The sequence below is a fragment of the Triticum urartu genome, unplaced genomic scaffold, assembly GCF_056163025.1.
Source record: "Triticum urartu cultivar PI428250 unplaced genomic scaffold, HENAU_Tu73 scaffold2, whole genome shotgun sequence".
In the NCBI taxonomy this organism is placed as follows: domain Eukaryota; kingdom Viridiplantae; phylum Streptophyta; class Magnoliopsida; order Poales; family Poaceae; genus Triticum; species Triticum urartu.
The window spans coordinates 2,462,137-2,483,274 of record NW_028260368.1 but is presented as its reverse complement, the minus strand read 5'-3'; the positions used below and the strand labels follow the sequence as shown (position 1 = coordinate 2,483,274).

The window sequence follows — 21,138 nt, the reverse complement described above, 5'->3', positions numbered from 1 at the left end:
ATTTGATCGATACGACCTGTACTTTTTTCTTCAATTGTGGAAACCCCGGGAGGAGAAGTAGTAGGATTGGTTCTCATAATTATCACATAATTAAAAAAAAGGAATTTGTCGAAATTTTTCTTTTTTTATTGTTGAATAATGCCAAATCAAATCAAAAAAAATCCAAAAGTAAAAAGGAAATGAATTAGTTAATTCAATAAGAGAGAAAAGGGGACCAGGACTTGATTTCGTTGCCCAAGCGAATCCCATTCAATCGTTTACTCATGGAATGAGTCCATTGGAAAGTTCAATCAATCTTTTTTTTCATATACATTTTGCCTTTTGTGGAGGATCTGTGCCTACTCTACTTTCCTATCTAGGACTTCGATATACAAAATATATACTACTGTGAAGCATAGATTGCTGTCAACAAAGAATTTTATTAGTATTTAGTTAGGTATTTGCATTCAAAATAAGAAAAGAGAACTATTAAGAACTTGTAAAATAAGGATTAGGAATTAATTTGGGTTGCGCTATATCTATCAAAGAGTATACAATAATTATGGATTTGGTAAATCAAATCCATGGTTTAATAACGAACCGTGTTAACTTACCATAACAACAACTCAATTCCTATCGAATTCCTATATTGGAATTCCTATAGGATAGAACATACACAGGGTGTACGCATTATATATGAATGAAACATATTCATTAACCTAAGCATGCCCTCAATTTTCTTTAATGAGTTGATATTATATTAATTGAATATCCTTTTTGTTTTACGAGATTTTTGCTAAAGTTTCATTTACGCCTAATTAACATCGAGTAGACCCTGTTATTGTGAGAATTCTTAATTCAAGAGTTATAGGGAGGGACTTATGTCACCACAAACAGAAACTAAAGCAGGTGTTGGATTTCAAGCTGGTGTTAAAGATTATAAATTGACTTACTACACCCCAGAGTATGAAACTAAGGATACTGATATCTTGGCAGCATTCCGAGTAAGTCCTCAGCCTGGGGTTCCGCCCGAAGAAGCAGGGGCTGCAGTAGCTGCCGAATCTTCTACTGGTACATGGACAACTGTTTGGACTGATGGACTTACCAGTCTTGATCGTTACAAAGGACGATGCTATCACATCGAGCCTGTTGCTGGGGAAGACAACCAATGGATCTGTTATGTAGCTTATCCATTAGACCTATTTGAAGAGGGTTCCGTTACTAACATGTTTACTTCCATTGTAGGTAACGTATTTGGTTTCAAAGCCCTACGTGCTCTACGTTTGGAGGATCTACGAATTCCCCCTACTTATTCAAAAACTTTCCAAGGCCCGCCTCATGGTATCCAAGTTGAAAGAGATAAGTTGAACAAGTACGGTCGTCCTTTATTGGGATGTACTATTAAACCAAAATTGGGATTATCCGCAAAAAATTATGGTAGAGCGTGTTATGAGTGTCTACGTGGTGGACTTGATTTTACCAAAGATGATGAAAACGTAAACTCACAACCATTTATGCGCTGGAGAGACCGTTTTGTCTTTTGTGCCGAAGCTATTTATAAATCACAGGCCGAAACCGGTGAAATCAAGGGGCATTACTTGAATGCGACTGCGGGTACATGTGAAGAAATGATTAAGAGAGCTGTATTTGCAAGAGAATTAGGGGTTCCTATTGTAATGCATGACTACTTAACTGGGGGATTCACCGCAAATACTACTTTGGCTCATTATTGCCGCGACAATGGCCTACTTCTTCACATTCACCGTGCAATGCATGCAGTTATTGATAGACAGAAAAATCATGGTATGCATTTCCGTGTATTAGCTAAAGCATTGCGTATGTCTGGGGGAGATCATATCCACTCCGGTACAGTAGTAGGTAAGTTAGAAGGGGAACGCGAAATGACTTTAGGTTTTGTTGATTTATTGCGCGATGATTTTATTGAAAAAGATCGTGCTCGCGGTATCTTTTTCACTCAGGACTGGGTATCCATGCCAGGTGTTATACCGGTAGCTTCAGGTGGTATTCATGTTTGGCATATGCCAGCTCTGACCGAAATCTTTGGGGACGATTCTGTATTACAATTTGGTGGAGGAACTTTAGGACATCCTTGGGGAAATGCACCTGGTGCAGCAGCTAATCGAGTGGCTTTAGAAGCCTGTGTACAAGCTCGTAACGAAGGGCGCGATCTTGCTCGCGAAGGTAATGAAATTATCCGAGCAGCTTGCAAATGGAGTCCTGAACTAGCCGCAGCTTGTGAAGTATGGAAGGCGATCAAATTCGAGTTCGAGCCGGTAGATACTATTGATTAACTAGATAAAACTAAAGATAAAGAAGGTATAAATAAAAAAGAAACGAAATAAAAAGAGAAAAAAATCAGTTATGAAATGCAGTAATTCTTCTTTATTCTTCTAATTGATTGCAATTAAACTCGGCTCAATCTTTTTTAGAAAAAAAAGATTGAGCCGAATAAAAATAGATCATGATATGATCATGAGACTTGACAAATTGAGATTCGTCTATTCTATATATCTAGAATATATATATTAAGGTATAATACAATAAAGAAATACAAATAAAATAATAAAATAATAAAATATAGTATTATCATATGATAATGATAATGGAATCAAATACGCAGTATTTACAGAAAAAAGTCTTCGTTTATTGGGAAAGAATCAATATACTTTTAATGTCGAATCGGGATTCACTAAGACAGAAATAAAGCATTGGGTCGAACTCTTCTTTGGTGTTAAGGTGGTAGCTGTGAATAGCCATCGACTACCTGGAAAAGGTAGAAGAATAGGACCTATTCTGGGCCATACAATGCATTACAGACGTATGATCATTACCCTTCAACCGGGTTATTCTATTCCACTTCTAGATAGAGAAAAAAACTAAAGGAGAATGAATGAAAAAAGACATAGTTTGGAAGTTAGACCTTTTTATAGGACTCTCTTTCAATTTCAAAAAAGAGGACGTTTGAAACTTTTAACAGGCGTAATCGTGAGTCAACAAGTGACTCGAACTGTGTGTAAAAAAAGAAGCATTTTTTTTTTTTCAAAATGCTAGAACTAGATAAGGAAGTTTTCTATAACCTTGAGAAAAAGGATAAAAAGGTAGTTTTTTTTTAGTTTATGACTCCGATCAAGAGCGAGAAATCCTTGATTTGGGATTGGACATAGAACCTGGACCCATCGTAGAGACGTTTAGTTCAAAAGAAAGGATCGTATCCTGATGGTAAGAATTATACTTTCGTGGAAATACAGCGCTATAGACTTCAATGCGGTAGAGTAGACGTTTTGTTTCTAATTTTTCTGGACCAAACCTCCGCTCCGACCCAACGATACAATGAATTTTTTCTGTTCATATTCATAAATAAAAAAGATTCGGAATCGCAATGCTACTATATGCGTCCAGAGGAGTATTTGGAATAATATTCTTCTATAATCCATTATTGCGGGGGGTCTTACTAACAGGGCTTCGCTGCACGGGACAGGTCTTCGTCGAAAAGCTAACTCCACCCGGCATTTTCATACCCTTTCTTTGGGTGGTATATCGCCTTTTAAAGTCTAAGAGGGTAGTAGGGGATCTATAGTAGGTAAGATAATTTGCCCTTTGATTTTGATTGAATATACTATTTTTCCGCCTTTACCACGCATTATTGTATGCGCTTCTAGAGAAGTATGTATGCAGGAAGTAAATTCTAACCGCTTTCTTTTGAATCCAATTTCAAATTAGATTAGAAAGATAGAAAGGCCATGAGGATGGGAAAATCAAAATAAAATCTTTTTAATTAGTTCTCCTTTTTTGGAATTTTCTTATTATCCTTTCATTTTTTTTACAGAATATTTTTCAAACTAAAAATAAAAAATACAATACAATAGTCAATATTCCTTATAATAGATATACTTAATTATATCATAAGAATCTTAAGATATTTTTCGACTAGATAGAAATAGTAAATTTGAATTGAGACACCTATTCCATGACGGATTTAAACTTACCTTCTATTTCTCGTGCCTTTAGTAGGCTTAGTATTTCCGGCAATTGCAATGACTTCTTTATTTCTTTATGTGCAAAAAAATAAGATTGTCTAGTATTTTTTAGTGTAAGTAATATAATATGGTAGGGTATGTGGCTTTTTCTACACACACTTTCTACACACAAATGAAAAACGGTTATGGATGCGGATATAGGCTACGAGCATAAATGCATGAATATGCAGAGCCAGGTATAGCGAGTTTTATTTTATTTATTTTAATTGAATCAACGAATATTTTTTGAATAGAAAGTCAATGTATCTAACCTATTATTTCACAGGAGTACTAGTTGCTGAAGGCGATTTCAGAATCAAAAAAAGTAAAGTCAAAATTATTTAGCTTATTCTCTCAATTTCAATCGACCGCTGCTGGATTTAGTATATCTAATATGAATTGGCGATCAGAACACATATGGGTAGAACTTCTAAAAGGTTCTCGAAAAAGGGGTAATTTTTTCTGGGCCTGTATTCTTTTTCTAGGTTCACTAGGATTCTTATCGGTTGGGATTTCCAGTTATCTTGGTAAGAATATTATATCTATACTTCCATCTCAAGAAATTCTTTTTTTTCCGCAGGGGGTCGTGATGTCTTTCTACGGAATCGCAGGCCTATTCATTAGCTCCTACTTGTGGTGTACTATTTTGTGGAATGTAGGTAGTGGTTATGACCGATTCGATAGAAAAGAGGGAATAGTGTGCATTTTTCGTTGGGGATTCCCTGGAATAAAACGTCGCGTCTTCCTTCGATTCCTTATGCGGGATATCCAATCAATTAGAATTCAGGTTAAAGAGGGTCTTTATCCTCGTCGTATTCTTTATATGGAAATCCGGGGCCAGGGGATCATTCCCTTGACTCGTACTGATGATAAATTTTTTACTCCACGAGAAATTGAACAAAAAGCTGCCGAATTGGCCTATTTCTTGCGCGTACCAATTGAAGTATTTTGAGGTATCTTTTTTGAACTGAGTTGAATGAAGAAAAGAAGAATTGGAAGAAGAAAAGTTTTCTCAACACAGGGAGGAAGTCCCTTCTAAATTGGATTTGTTATTGTAAGGGGATTTTTAAGTATTTATCTAAAGGAAGGAACAAACGAGGATAAGAGAAATTTGCTTTTAATTTTTTTTTATCCAAGTTAGATATATCGCATACTATTCTTCCTTTTTCATCCGAAAGGGCTTTTTTTTTATTCTATTTCACTATTTCATTCCATCTAGATCTAAGAAAGAACCCAATGCACTGAAATTCCACTAATAACTAATATACAAAAAAGAAGAATAGATACAGGGTATCAAACCTATAGAGTTTTTGCTTCAAAGAAATAGAAATATCATGAAATAGAAATATCATCATATAGAGTCAGGGAATGGAATAGAGTCAGCGAATGAAGCATATTCATTAACAACTCCATTTACAGATCAAAAATGAAAAAAAAGAAAGCATTGCCTTCTTTACTATATCTTGTATTTATCGTACTTTTGCCTTGGGGGGTCTCTTCCTCATTTAACAAATGTCTGGAACTTTGGATTAAGAATTGGTGGAATACCAGGCAATCCGAAACTCTCTTAACTGATATTCAAGAGAAAAGGATTCTAGAAAGATTCATAGAATTAGAAGAACTTTCTCTCTTGGACGAGATGATAAAAGGGAAACTAAAGACACATGTACAAAAACCTCCTACAGGAATACACAAGGAAATAATACAATGGGTCAAAATAAATAATGAGGATCATCTCCATACCATTTTGCATTTCTCGACAAATATAATCTGTTTGGCTATTCTAAGTGGTTCTTTTTTTCTGGGTAAAGAGGAACTTGTCATTTTGAATTCTTGGGTTCAGGAATTCTTCTATAATTTAAATGACTCAATAAAAGCTTTTTTTATTCTTTTAGTTACTGATTTTTTTGTTGGATTTCACTCCACCCGTGGTTGGGAACTAGTAATTCGTTGGGTCTACAACGATTTTGGATGGGCTCCTAACGAGCTTATTTTCACTATTTTTGTTTGTAGTTTTCCAGTAATTCTAGATACATGTTTGAAATTTTGGGTCTTTTTTTGTTTAAATCGTCTATCTCCTTCGCTTGTAGTCATTTATCATTCAATTAGTGAAGCATAAATTCATTTGATCTCCCGATATTAATATTAATCAAATTAGCAAGCATCTTTTTTTAGAAAGAAAGCCCTTTTCCATTTTAGCAAAATTCTTTCTATTTATACCTACTTTAAGGTATTCATCATTGCAGTACAACTGTTGCAGTAGAATGACAACAGATTCGTGTATAGGGAACTAGATTAGCTTAGCTACCTATCTAATTTATTGTAGAAATTCTGGGATCTGCGATTGGACATGGAAAATAGAAATACTTTTTCTTGGGTAAAGGAACAGATAACTCGATCGATTTCTGTATCGATCATGATATACGTAATAACTCGGACATCTATTTCAAATGCATATCCCATTTTTGCGCAGCAGGGTTATGAAAACCCACGAGAAGCAACTGGACGAATTGTATGTGCCAATTGCCATTTAGCTAGCAAGCCCGTCGATATTGAAGTTCCCCAAGCTGTGCTTCCCGATACTGTATTTGAAGCAGTTCTTCGAATTCCTTATGATATGCAATTGAAACAAGTTCTTGCTAATGGAAAAAAGGGAGGGTTGAATGTAGGTGCTGTTCTTATTTTGCCCGAGGGATTCGAATTAGCGCCGCCCGATCGTATTTCCCCTGAGTTAAAAGAAAAGATAGGAAATCTTGCTTTTCAGAGTTATCGTCCCGATAAAAAAAACATTCTTGTGATAGGCCCTGTTCCCGGTAAGAAATATAGTGAAATTGTCTTTCCCATTCTTTCCCCTGATCCTGCTACGAAGAAAGATGCTCATTTCTTAAAATATCCCATATATGTAGGGGGAAACCGAGGAAGAGGACAGATCTATCCTGATGGTAGCAAGAGTAACAATACAGTCTATAATGCTACGTCAACAGGTATAGTAAGAAAAATACTACGTAAAGAAAAGGGGGGGTATGAAATATCCATAGTTGATGCATCAGATGGACGCCAAGTGATTGATATTATACCTCCCGGACCAGAACTTCTTGTTTCAGAGGGGGAATCCATCAAGCTTGATCAACCATTAACAAGCAATCCTAATGTGGGAGGTTTTGGTCAGGGGGACGCAGAAATCGTGCTTCAGGATCCATTACGTGTCCAAGGCCTTTTGTTCTTCTTCGCATCCGTTATTTTGGCACAAGTTTTTTTGGTTCTCAAAAAGAAACAGTTTGAAAAGGTTCAATTGTACGAAATGAATTTCTAGGTCCCGGGATTTCTTACCATCAAGTTGGTAAAAAGCCTCGATTTATTGGCAATTGCTAGAATTATCTATGATCTATTTTGGAAATCCTTTTTTTGTTTAGACTGCTTTTTGTTTATGAGATGTCTGGAATTCCTTATTTATATCCCATGCAAAAGAAGAGAATCCAAGGCAAAGGCGAGAACAATCAAATTAAAATTTCTTCTTTTTCGGAGGGATTGCAGGTCTTCTTAATCGTCTATTCGGCACAAGAAAAAGCCTTTTTCTTGTGCCGATTCTTCTTGTATCAAAATAAGAATCCTTTTTCTTCCTAATTCGTCAAAGATTACTATTTCTTCTTTATTCGGGTCTGTCTCTTGGACCTCTTTTTCTTTTGCTTAGGTTTAGCCGAGGTAGTGGACAAACAGAGGGGAAGAAAATATGGCGGGGGAAAAATTTCTTGTGATTGTGAGCAAATTGCTTGGCTTGTTTAATTAAGTTCAACTTCAAATTTACAGAAATTTTGCAAAAAAAAAGTAAACTCTTCCATTGAAGGTTTTTTTATTTTTAGGCTAGTTGAATAGTTTTGATTAAGGTTTTATTAGTTTATTACTCGAAACTAAATCAAGGATTTTCAGGATACTTCCTTCGTGGAATAAGATATTGGATCCTCGAGTGATCTCTTTTTCTTGTTGCTTCATAAGAGTGAATCGAATAGATTCAATTCGCGTTATAAGAGTAAAATAAAAATTCCGCGGGTCCTTTCCGCTCTAATCAGATAAAGGGGGGTAAGGACCCGCTAAGCTCCTACTTTTTCATGTTTACAATCTGGTCCCTCCGATTACTATAGAGATGAACCCAATCCAGAATATGAACCATAAAAGAAAACACCTACTAAACCAATCACAGCAATACCAGCTACAGTACCTATCAGCCAAAGAGGAATTCTTCCAGTAGTATCGGCCATTTCCCCTACTTTCCTCCACATTTTATCAATTGGTCATGCTAGAGACAAAAACAGTCATGGGTAGTTATAAGGATGGTATCCTTCCAAATGGGATAAGAGAATTCTTATTAGTCTCTTTCTTTCTCTCAATTGAAGAAGTAATTGGAAAATAAAACAGCAAGTACAAAAATGAGTAATAAACCCCAGTATAGACTGGTACGATTCAATTCAACATTTTGTTCATTCGGGTTTGATTGTGTCATAGTTCTATAGTTGGAATTTGTTTTATCGTTGGATGAACTGCATTGCTGATATTGATCCCAAGAAAAAAACAGTAGGTACAGCTAGTCCGTGAATAGCCAGCCATCGCACTGTAAAAATAGGATAGGTTCGATCTATGGTCATTGAGGGCCTCCTAAAAGGATCTACTAAATTCATCGAGTTGTTCTAAAGAATCAAAACGGTCGGTTATTAACGGAATTCCTTGTCGGCTTTCCGTGAAATACTCGTTTGGCCTAGGACTTCCAAACACGTCATAAGCTAAACCCGTACTGACAAATAACCAACCCGCAATGAATAGGGAAGGTATAGTAATGCTATGAATAACCCAGTATCGAATACTGGTAATAATATCAGCAAAAGAACGTTCTCCCGTGCTTCCAGACATGCTGAACTCCCAAAATTTTTGTACATTCAAAAAAGGAATTGATTCCGTAAAAGATGGGATCGACCAGTAAATAGAAAATTACTGATATTTCATCCTTGTGAGATTGTCAATTTTGTACCAAAGGTGTATTTTGAGTATACCGAATTAGTATAGCTATCCTTCCTATGGCACAGCAATCTGGTTTTGCCTGGTTCCGAAACATAATTACTTTTTTATTTTTTTTTTGTCTATAGGTAAGCTATATGTTATTCAAGGCATCAATAGAAAACCCCATTTTTGTAGGTTCTACTTACTTTTCATTGGCTTCGGAATAATAGAGTAATTCGGAATAGCAGCCAAAATCTTGGGAAAATCTAAGTTAATGATCAATAGGTTTGGATAAATAATTTAGGAAGGATATTCTCATACTGACACAATACAAGGACAAGTATATGTGAAATCTATCCTTTCATAATTCGTAATTCATCCTTGTATTGTTTGTTGGATTAGGTCTAACTTTCTTGACCAAACTGCGAGCGCGGAACTTTACGAGATGAAATAGGGAAAGACAGAAGATAGAATAGAACTTAAAAGGATAATTGAAGTGACTCGTCTTCGAATCTACTTTGGTTGGAGTTCGAAAAAGGAATAAAAATAAAGTAAATTCAAGGAAGAGCTTTCTTTTTTTTTTTTTTTTAACAGCCCCTTGGCAGGTCGTGGAATGCTTTTGTTCTCCTCTTATTCCATATGGAATACAATCAGTTAAAATAAGAAGGAATAGGGGAATATTCGATCGTTCACTCCAAAAAGAGGGTCCTATTGAAAAAGAAATTATCCAAAATAGAAAGAAGTTTTTTTTTTCAAATTCAATTGTTTATTTATCTCTTATTCAAAAATTTCCCTGAAAATTGAATTTCTTTTTTTCATTCAATGGGGTTAGATGATCTAGTTCTTAATATTATTACTTTACTCAATTGACAAATTCCACAACAAATCTCTTGATTCGGAATTAGGGACTCATGTATCATCTGATGAATCCACTTTCTTTTACACTTCTGTATCTTACTCTATCTTGTTTTTTAGTATTATCTAAAATAACTGATGAATTATGAATTTTCCATAACTTAGGTAAATGCTTTACCAACATATGTAGTGTAGTAAAAAAAAATAAATGGAATTTAACTCTTTCATGCTTACTTTAACTAGTTATTTTGGTTTTCTACTGGCTGCTTTAACTATAACCCCAGCTCTATTTATTGGCTTGAACAAGATACGCCTTATTTGAATTGACTGAATAATTATAATTCAGAAAAGAAAAATCTTTCTTTGGGATTCCTGGCATTCTACGACTCTTTTCCAGACTAATTAGGAATTCTTTTCTTGGTCATTGAGATTCGTGGATAATTTAGAGTACTATTTAGGGATAGATCGTACCTCTTTTTTTATCCCCTCGAACAAATCGAAATGATTGAAGTTTTTCTATTTGGAATCGTCTTAGGCCTAATTCCTATTACTTTAGCGGGATTATTCGTGACTGCGTATTTGCAATACAGGCGTGGGGATCAGTTGGATCTTTGATTGAGTCATTTTTTTTTTTTGATTGACCTCCTCCAGACCAGAGAGGAGGTCAAATTGAAATTGGAGTTACAATTCAATTTTGTTAAGTTATTTTACTCTGCTTCGACATAAAATAGATGGAATCACGCTCTGTAGGATTTGAACCTACGACATCGGGTTTTGGAGACCCGCGTTCTACCGAACTGAACTAAGAGCGCTTTCATTCATTCAAAAAGAAAATCTTTTTCTATTCCTAATGTATCTCACGTACGTATAGTCTCCACAAATTCAAGTTATACCCACTTTACTTTAATTGATCTCGTCGCTACTGCCTATAAAGAAGAAAGAAGTAATAGGTAGGGATGACAGGATTTGAACCTGTGACATTTTGTACCCAAAACAAACGCGCTACCAAGCTGCGCTACATCCCTTTTCCAAATTAAATTGTTGTACAATGCCATTGTACACAATTCCTGTCTTCTTTTCCACATCATAATTTTCTTCTTCTTTCTTTCTCTATCTATATATAGAACCCTCGTGTCATTTCTTCTTTTTGGTCTCATATAATTAAGGAATTATATACATATAAAATCCAATATAATTTCGCCTATAAAAGAAGGATTACTTTTCCTTGGTAATATATAGGAAGAAGGGGTCATCTTTTTCTTTTTTAGGGATAGGAAAATTTCGTCGATATGGTTCATTTTATATATAGCATAACAATCTTGGGCAAGAGTTTATGATCATATATGTATTCCAACAAGGAAGGAGGATTTTCAATGCGGGATATAAAAACATATCTCTCTGTAGCACCCGTGCTAAGTACTCTATGGTTTGGTGCTTTAGCAGGTTTATTGATAGAAATTAATCGTTTATTCCCAGATGCTTTGTCATTCCCTTTTTTTTAATTCTAGTTATTGCTATGGGAGGGATAGATTTCTTCGTGATATGACAAAATTTGATCCTTTTCAATCTTTTTTTAGTATCGGAAGGAAAAAGAAAGAAAAGATGGATTGGGTTGAACCTCAGAGTCATTAAAAATTTGGTAAACCCCATTTTTGAAAATAGAAATTCAATTTAAAGGGGTACCCAAGCTAAATAAGGCCTCAGAAATCAGAGCATAGAAAAGGCGGGGCTGGCTAATTAAATGAAAGGATTTCGAACCAAAATCTTTGCTAATTCGACAAGGATTGTATTCTTTAATTATTTCTCTATTTTTTATTACTTAATTAAAGAATAAAAAAAAATTATTCTAATGAATTTTATTCTTCTTCTTCGGATTCAAAATAGAAGAATAAAAGAATAAGTAGAAGAATTAAGTTAAGTCAATCCAAAAAGAAAAGGAGGTTCATGGCCAAGGGAAAAGATGTTAGAATCAGAGTTATTTTGGAATGCATCAGTTGTGTTCGAAAAGGTGCCAATGAGGAATCGACGGGGATTTCTAGATATAGTACTCAAAAGAATCGCCACAATACACCCGGACAATTAGAATTCAAAAAATTTTGTCGTTATTGTCGCAAGCATACGACTCATCACGAAATAAAGAAATAGGAACATCGTGTGTTTGATCTTTCCAAACAACAGAAAGAGTAAGAACTTCATATTTAATATATAAAGAAAACATAGTATAGAATACAAAATACAAATCAACTCATCTGATTTCCGGTAGATATTATTTCATATGTATAGAGGGTATTCATATACTATAATATGAATCAAATAAGATATGGATCAAAGAAAAACTACTTCTTCTGGATCCTAAATTAATAAAATAAAGAAGTGAATTTTCAAATTTTCAAATTTTAAATAAGGAATAAATCATGTATACATCTAAACAACCTTTTCTTAAATCTAAGCAACCCTTTAGTAAATCCAAGCAAACTTTTAATAAATCCAAGCAACCCTTTCGTAAATCCAAGCAAACTTTTCGTAAATTCAAGCAACCTTTTCGTAAATCTAAACAACCTTTTCGTAGGCGTCCCCGGATTGGCCCGGGAGATCGAATTGATTATAGAAACATGAGTTTAATTAATAGATTTATTAGTGAACAAGGAAAAATATTATCGAGACGAATAAATAGATTAACCTTGAAACAACAACGATTAATTACTCTTGCTATAAAACAGGCTCGTATTTTATCTTTCTTACCGTTTCGTAACTATGAGAACGAAAAGCAATTTCAAGCCCAGTCAATTTCAATAATTACAGGTTCTAGACCCAGAAAAAATAGACATATTCCTCAATTAACGCAAAAGTACAATTCCAATCGAAACTTAAGAAACAACAACCAAAATTTAAGAAACAACAACCGGAACTTAAGTTCCGATTGTTGATGTTTTATTCGAATTCGAAAGGGCCAGACCTATATATATTATAAAGAAAGTAATCCAGCTCGTTGATTCCTACCACTTAATCTTAATTTATTGTATCTTCCCGGAGTTCCCTCTCCGGGAATTCATCTTTTATTATTCCAGTATATTACTTTATTTATACCTTTAATTGATGATCTTTATTTTATTGGAAATCGTGTAAAGATTATTTGGATTTGATACAGCTACTTGTGCAAGCATTTTACGATTAAGAATCAATTTCTTCTTGTACAGGTTGTGTATTAATTTACTATAACTATCGAATACTTTATATACCCGCGTTGCTGCGTTTATCCGAGTGATCCACAAACGACGAAAATCCCTCTTTTGCCTACCTCTATCTCGATGAGAGGAAACAAAAGCTCTTTTTACCTGTTGGGTAATCATTCGATTAAGTCTTAAATGAGCCCCTCTAAAGTTTGAGGCAAATGAACGCATTTTTGTTCGTCGTCTCCGGGCTATATATCCTCGCGGAACTCTGGTCATTGAATCAAATTAACCTTAATGAATAACTAATGATTTCTCTTCTTTTAGCCACCCTTTTTCTCATTAATAACAAAACTAATTATTCCGATATATAAAATATTAATTCCAATGGCTTTTGCTATAGTAACCTTCCCAACCACGATTTTTTATTCCACTCCGTTCAGTTATTTCTATACGAAATAACAAATTCATTCTAATAATACTAAAAAAAATAGTGGGTTCCATCGTTTCTATGGTTCCCTTTTAAACGGTGAGGCCCTCTCTATACACCGGAGCCCTTTCTTTCATCAAAAGGTATTGCGAACTTGTATAGTCCACATTCTTTGGCTCTACCTATCCATTATAGAGTAAATAGCTCTTTTCACAATAAGAGTTATCCATACAGTGACGGTATTTAATTATGAAAGTTGGCTAAGTAGCTGACCCTGTTAGTCCGTTCTTTTAAGATAAAGGAGCATAAGCCTTTTTCTTTTTATTACTATTTCCTCCGCTTAATGGATAACCATTTGCTACCAATGGGAGAATTGCTTCTTATTTCCAATTTAGATAATTGGATTTGCACCAAAGGAAACCATAAATTCCATATACCATAGAAATCTAGGATAGAGAAGCTATATCCTATTCATTGGTACTAATCATGGATACTTCAATTTTTTTTATATTTGTTTGAAGTCATGATCTGAACGAGTCGCACATACACCCTAGCACATGTTCCTCGACGCTGAGGGCATCCTTTAAGCGCGGCCGTTTTTCGAGCATTTCGTATTGGCTGTCTTGCGTTTCTAATAAGTTGTTTAACCGTCGGCATGTTGTATGTATATAGAAAAAAATGGATTGGTTTAGATCCATCTTAACCTGATGATTGCTCATCATGAAGTCTTTCTATTTTCTATTAAATCGAGGAAAACACGAATTTAGCTGTGAAATAACTTTACAAGAAATCCGGACACTACCAATCCTTAAACATTTCTGGAAACCACACTGGATCAGTATCGCAGTGCTTGTCAATCATTTCATCCCCTACAATATCGACAAGTCCATAAGCTTTGGCTTCGTCTGCTGACATAAAAACATCCCTTTCCATGTCTTCGGATACAACCCAAAAAGGCTTGCCTGTTCTTACTGCATAAACCCTTGTGATCATTTCGCGAACTTTGTGTAACTCTTCTACTTCTAGTAAAAATTCTGGTGTCCTTGCCCGATAATAAGCACTAGCAGGTTGGTGAAGCATAATCCTCGCGTGAGGGAATGCTATACGCTTGGTGGGTTCTCCTCCAAGCAGAATGAAGGACGCCATGGAGGCGGCTATTCCGAGGCATATTGTATATATATCTGGTGTCACCGTTTGCATCGTATCAAAAATAGCCATTCCTGAGATTAGCCACCCGCCTGGGGAGTTTATAAACAAAAAAATATCACTAATTCCATCTTCTATACTCAGATATACCATGAGACCTGTAATATGATTCGTGATCTCGCAACGAATCTCTTGACCTAAAAAAAGTGTCCTTTCTCGATACATAACATTGTATAAGTCAACCCAAGTCGCTTCTTCATCTCCAGGAATCCGGTAAGGTACTTTTGGAACACCAATGGGCATATTAGATTAATATTATTAAATTTAAGTAAGAAAACCACACTTTAATATGGAAACGTAAGAATGGAACAGAAAGAAAGAATCCGCAGTTTATTGTCTTAATTTTTATTCTTATTCTATATGAATATTATAGATTCTATTAATACGTAGATTGAAAGGTTATACATATAAGGAATGTAAGACAGATTGAATAAAGAAAAGGGAATGGGTGATTTGAATGCTAAACAAAGAGGGGTAGCGATCTATTCTTCGTTTTTTCCAAATTGGCCAAGTTACCCATTGCATATTGGCACTTATCGAGTATAGAATAGATCTGCTTCTCTTTCTTCTTATGAACAGAATTGGCTTCTTATTTTTAATGGAATGAAATAAATATTCGCGCTTTCTGACACAGAATCCCCTAGAAGGGTTAGGTACATAGGATATGGATAGTCTTTTTCAATGCGATAAAATAAAGCGACATCGTGTCTATTTTTCTTTGCTAAAGGGGTATTTCCATGGGTTTGCCTTGGTATCGTGTTCATACTGTCGTATTGAATGATCCGGGTCGATTGCTTGCGGTGCATATAATGCACACAGCTCTAGTTTCTGGTTGGGCTGGCTCAATGGCTTTATACGAATTAGCAGTTTTTGATCCCTCTGATCCTGTTCTGGATCCAATGTGGAGACAAGGTATGTTCGTAATTCCCTTCATGACTCGTTTAGGAATAACGGATTCGTGGGGTGGTTGGAGTATTTCAGGAGGAACTGTAACAAATCCGGGTATTTGGAGTTATGAAGGTGTGGCAGGTACGCATATTGTGTTTTCTGGCTTGTGTTTCTTGGCAGCGATCTGGCATTGGGTATATTGGGACCTAGAAATATTCTCTGATGAGCGGACGGGAAAACCCTCTTTGGATTTGCCCAAGATCTTTGGAATTCATTTATTTCTTGCAGGGGTGGCTTGCTTTGGCTTTGGGGCATTTCATGTAACGGGTTTGTATGGTCCTGGGATATGGGTATCCGATCCTTATGGACTAACTGGAAAAGTACAAGCTGTAAATCCAGCGTGGGGTGCAGAAGGTTTTGATCCTTTTGTTCCGGGGGGAATAGCTTCTCATCATATTGCTGCGGGTACATTGGGTATATTAGCGGGCTTATTCCATCTTAGTGTCCGTCCGCCTCAACGTCTATATAAAGGATTACGTATGGGCAATATTGAAACTGTACTTTCCAGTAGTATCGCTGCTGTTTTTTTTGCAGCTTTCGTAGTTGCTGGAACTATGTGGTATGGGTCAGCAACGACCCCAATCGAATTATTTGGGCCTACTCGTTATCAGTGGGATCAGGGATACTTTCAGCAAGAAATATATCGAAGAGTTAGCAATGGTTTAGCCGAAAATCTTAGTTTATCAGAAGCTTGGTCTAAAATTCCCGAAAAATTAGCCTTTTATGATTATATTGGTAATAATCCGGCAAAAGGGGGATTATTCAGAGCAGGCTCAATGGACAATGGGGATGGAATAGCTGTTGGATGGTTAGGACATCCCGTCTTTAGAGATAAAGAAGGACGTGAGCTTTTTGTACGCCGTATGCCTACTTTTTTTGAAACATTTCCGGTTGTTTTGGTAGATGAGGAGGGAATTGTTAGAGCAGACGTTCCTTTTAGAAGAGCAGAATCCAAATATAGTGTTGAACAAGTAGGTGTAACGGTGGAGTTCTATGGTGGCGAACTTAATGGAGTAAGTTATTCTGATCCTGCTACTGTAAAAAAATATGCGAGGCGTTCTCAATTAGGGGAAATTTTTGAATTAGACCGGGCTACTTTGAAATCTGATGGTGTTTTTCGCAGCAGTCCAAGGGGTTGGTTCACTTTTGGTCATGCTACCTTTGCTTTGCTCTTCTTTTTCGGACACATTTGGCATGGCGCTAGAACATTGTTCCGAGATGTTTTTGCTGGTATTGATCCAGATTTGGATGCTCAAGTGGAATTTGGAACATTCCAAAAAGTGGGAGATCCAACTACAAGGAAACAGGCAGTTTGATACACATTGTTATAGTATCTTTCACCTCTCTTTTTTGATTTGACATGGGAAACATCTCCCATCCTTTCTTTGACTCTTTTTCTTTCTTTATATGGGAAATTATCCCAAATGACAAATGAATAGGTGTGGAAGTTATAATTGTAAATAAACCAGGATCGAATCTATGGAAGCATTGGTTTATACGTTCCTTTTAGTTTCGACTTTAGGGATAATTTTTTTCGCTATCTTCTTCCGAGAACCACCTAAGGTTCCACCAACTCCAACTAAAAGAATAAAATAATTTCATTTAAGTAAGAAGTCCCCCTATCTGGGAGACTTCTTACTTAAATTAGTCTCCGTGTTCTTCGAATGGATCTCTTAATTGTTGAGAGGGTTGCCCAAACGCGGTATATAAGGCATACCCAGTAAAGCTTACAAGTAAACCAGATATGGAGATGGCGACTAAAGTTGCTGTTTCCATTTTTATAGAATTTCAAGATTACAATGGATCTACGAAAAGATCGTGTATTTACAACTACAACGGAATAGTATACAAAGTCAACACCAATGATTAAATAGAATTTATGGCTACACAAACCGTTGAAGATAGTTCTAAACCTAGGCCAAAACGAACTGGTGCAGGTAGTTTACTGAAACCCTTGAATTCGGAATATGGGAAAGTCGCCCCGGGTTGGGGGACTACTCCTTTTATGGGGATCGCAATGGCTTTATTCGCTATATTCCTATCTATCATTTTAGAAATTTATAATTCTTCCGTTTTACTGGACGGAATTTTAACCAATTAGGTTTCTACTAACTAAAACTAGGAAGTCAGAGTTTTTCCATCCAAAAAAGCCTTTCTAGTTTAAGATCTACATTTCTAGATATTATGGTAGTTCGACCGCGGAATTTTTTTGTTTCGGTATCTCTGGAATATGAGTGTGTGACTTGTTAGAATTGATCCTATTGATAATACATAGAAAGGGCCTGTTATCTCTATCAAGATGATTCTAATTCGTCAGATATTATTTATTCTAGTATCTGGAACACGAAATAGATAGAGTGGATCAAAAAAAAATGGAACTATGATTCATACTCACTATTAAGACCTCGCAACCAGACTGAAAAATTCAAGTAGTTCTTAAATAAAAATAAAAAAGAAATTTTCTTCCTTCCAATTTTGTTTGCCCAAAAGACAACTTTTTTTCTCTCGATTTTGTCGAGTCATTACACTGATTCAATAAATGATTATCAAGCGGTTCTTATTCGAAGAACCCTTGCCTTTTGTTTAGCTTGAGACTAAATCATCGTGGCTCTAGTATGAATCTAAGGTTTTAATTGAACTGATTCATAGGATCTCAACAAGATAATTTCTATATTACGCATAAAAAAACAAATCCTTTATAGGGAAGAGAAAAGTCAAGAAGCCTCTAATGACCAACATAAGGGAAAGGAAGAAAGAAAGACGCGCCAACTTGAGATTTTTTGGCATTATCATCACAAAGAAGATATTCCGGATTTTTCTTATTTGATATCTTCAAGGCAAATCGACCCAATTCAGTGGCTGATGAAGTTTTGAACCTTTTTTCTAATATTCGTTGAAAATTTTTGTGTTTCTGCTTGAGCCGTACGAGATGAAATTTTCATATACGGCTCTTAGAGGGGGACTCGGGTTAGTTACCTATCTCAATAAAGTATATGATTGGTTTGAGGAACGTCTTGAGATTCAGGCAATTGCAGATGATATAACTAGTAAATATGTTCCTCCCCATGTCAACATATTTTATTGTTTAGGGGGAATTACACTTACTTGTTTTCTAGTACAAGTCGCTACCGGTTTTGCTATGACTTTTTACTACCGACCAACCGTTACAGAGGCTTTTTCCTCGGTTCAATACATAATGACCGAGGCCAACTTTGGTTGGTTAATCCGATCAGTTCATCGATGGTCAGCAAGTATGATGGTTTTAATGATGATCCTGCATGTATTTCGTGTGTATCTCACAGGGGGATTTAAAAAACCCCGCGAATTAACTTGGGTCACAGGTGTGGTTTTGGCTGTTTTGACTGCATCATTTGGTGTAACTGGTTATTCTTTGCCTTGGGATCAAATTGGCTATTGGGCAGTCAAAATTGTGACAGGTGTACCTGACGCCATTCCGGTAATAGGATCGCCTTTAGTGGAGTTATTACGCGGAAGTGCTAGTGTGGGCCAATCCACTTTGACTCGTTTTTATAGTTTACATACCTTTGTACTGCCTCTGCTTACTGCCGTATTTATGTTAATGCACTTTCCAATGATACGTAAGCAAGGTATTTCGGGTCCTTTATAGGGAAGGCATATCATAGAGAATTATAATTATCATATATCATATCGGGTAGGTTTTGGTATTTCATTGCTACAAGCATGGGTTATTGTAAAATAACACATGTCATTTGGATACTTCTCTTCAACTCCAAAGTATTTTTATACAATACAAATAGTTGAAGTTAATTTTACGAAAGAAAAAAGGCGGATTATGGGAGTGTGTGACTTGAATTATTGATTTGGCCATGCAGATAAAGAATTGGATCTGCCACATTAGAATTCACAACCAAAGGTGTCTCCGCATCCAATCAACATGTAAGTCCCCTACCTAGGAAGGATAGGCTGGTTCACTTGAGGAGAATATCTTCTATGATCATACCGCAACCATGTCATCCATGAACAGGCTCCGTAAGATCCCATAGAGTAGAAATGGAATAAGTCATGTGACATGATCCAGTTCTCTATTTATTACACTTACCTTTTTATTATAGTATGGAAATGCATTCATTTTCTTTGCATCGATTGTGATCCGCAATACTATCGGAGTAAAAGAAGGGATCTAAGGAAGAATGTAGGCTAAACTTTTTGATTTTTTATTAGTAACAAGTAAATATTTTGTTTGGAGGTAAGAAACTTGCGATATTGAGGGGATAAATACCAACTAATCAAGAGACATGAGACAATCCACAAAGCAATTGATCATGATCAAATTTGTAAGCCCACTTGGATATTGAGCATTTACCCATAAGAATAGGATTATTTTCAATGAGTAGTTGTAGGTGCAACTTCGGAAAAGAGAATCTGATAAAGCTTTTCTTGCCTAGAGTCATTGAGTCATTATAAACCTTAATTCTATTAAGGATCTTCCGCGGTCTTATTTCTTTCACTCTTGCTCGAGCCGGATGATGATAAATTCTCATGTCCGGTTCCTTTGGGGGATGGATCCTAAAGAGTTCACCTATCCCAATAACAAAGAAACCAGACTTAAATGATCCTGTATTAAGAGCTAAATTAGCTAAAGGGATGGGACATAATTATTACGGGGAACCCGCATGGCCCAACGATCTTTTATATATTTTTCCAGTAGTAATTCTAGGTACTATTGCATGTAATGTAGGTTTAGCGGTTCTCGAGCCATCAATGATTGGTGAACCGGCAGATCCGTTTGCAACTCCTCTGGAAATATTACCCGAGTGGTACTTCTTTCCCGTGTTTCAAATACTCCGTACGGTACCCAATAAGTTATTGGGCGTTCTTTTAATGGTTTCTGTGCCAACAGGCTTATTGACAGTACCTTTTCTAGAGAATGTCAATAAATTCCAAAATCCATTTCGCCGCCCAGTAGCTACGACCGTTTTTTTAATCGGTACTGTAGTAGCTCTTTGGTTAGGTATTGGAGCAACATTACCCATTGATAAATCATTAACTTTAGGTCTTTTTTAGATATTTTTTGATTCATTCAACCGTGAAGTACCATAGGTATCTAGGAAATAGTTACTTCCAAGTGAATCTTCCCTAGATACCTAAAATCCATTTTATTATGATCCATTTCGCGAAAATATAGATTGTACCAAAGATGCTAAATTGTTTTCTTTTTATTCTAACTCGAAAAAGAAGAAGAAAAAAAATTGCAATGGATTTAAAAACGAGAGTTTATTCTTAAGTAAATCAATTGGGAGATGCTTCTCTAGAGTGTCCCATATATGTTTTCTATCTTCCATACGAAAACTGTCAATTCTCAGAAGATCTTCTTCAGTCTTACTCAAAAGGTCCAATAGTGTATGTATATTGGCCCTTTTTAGACAATTATACGTTCTAGAAGTCAATTCTAATTGATCAATAAAAATACAATTCAATGGAATTCCTTTTTTGTTTTTCTTTAGATTAGTTAATCTTTTTTGAAAAGTAAAAAGGGGTGGAG

General features: G+C 35.8%; 2 non-coding genes across 2 annotated transcripts; both read right to left on the bottom strand.

Annotated features, from left to right (window-relative positions):
- Positions 1–10,598: 10,598 nt before the first annotated feature.
- On the bottom strand, positions 10,599–10,672 carry TRNAW-CCA (transfer RNA tryptophan (anticodon CCA)). Its single transcript has one exon. It is a non-coding gene; the product is annotated as a tRNA-Trp (tRNA).
- A 139-nt stretch (positions 10,673–10,811) lies between these two features.
- On the bottom strand, positions 10,812–10,885 carry TRNAP-UGG (transfer RNA proline (anticodon UGG)). The gene has a single exon. It is a non-coding gene; the product is annotated as a tRNA-Pro (tRNA).
- Positions 10,886–21,138: the final 10,253 nt, after the last annotated feature.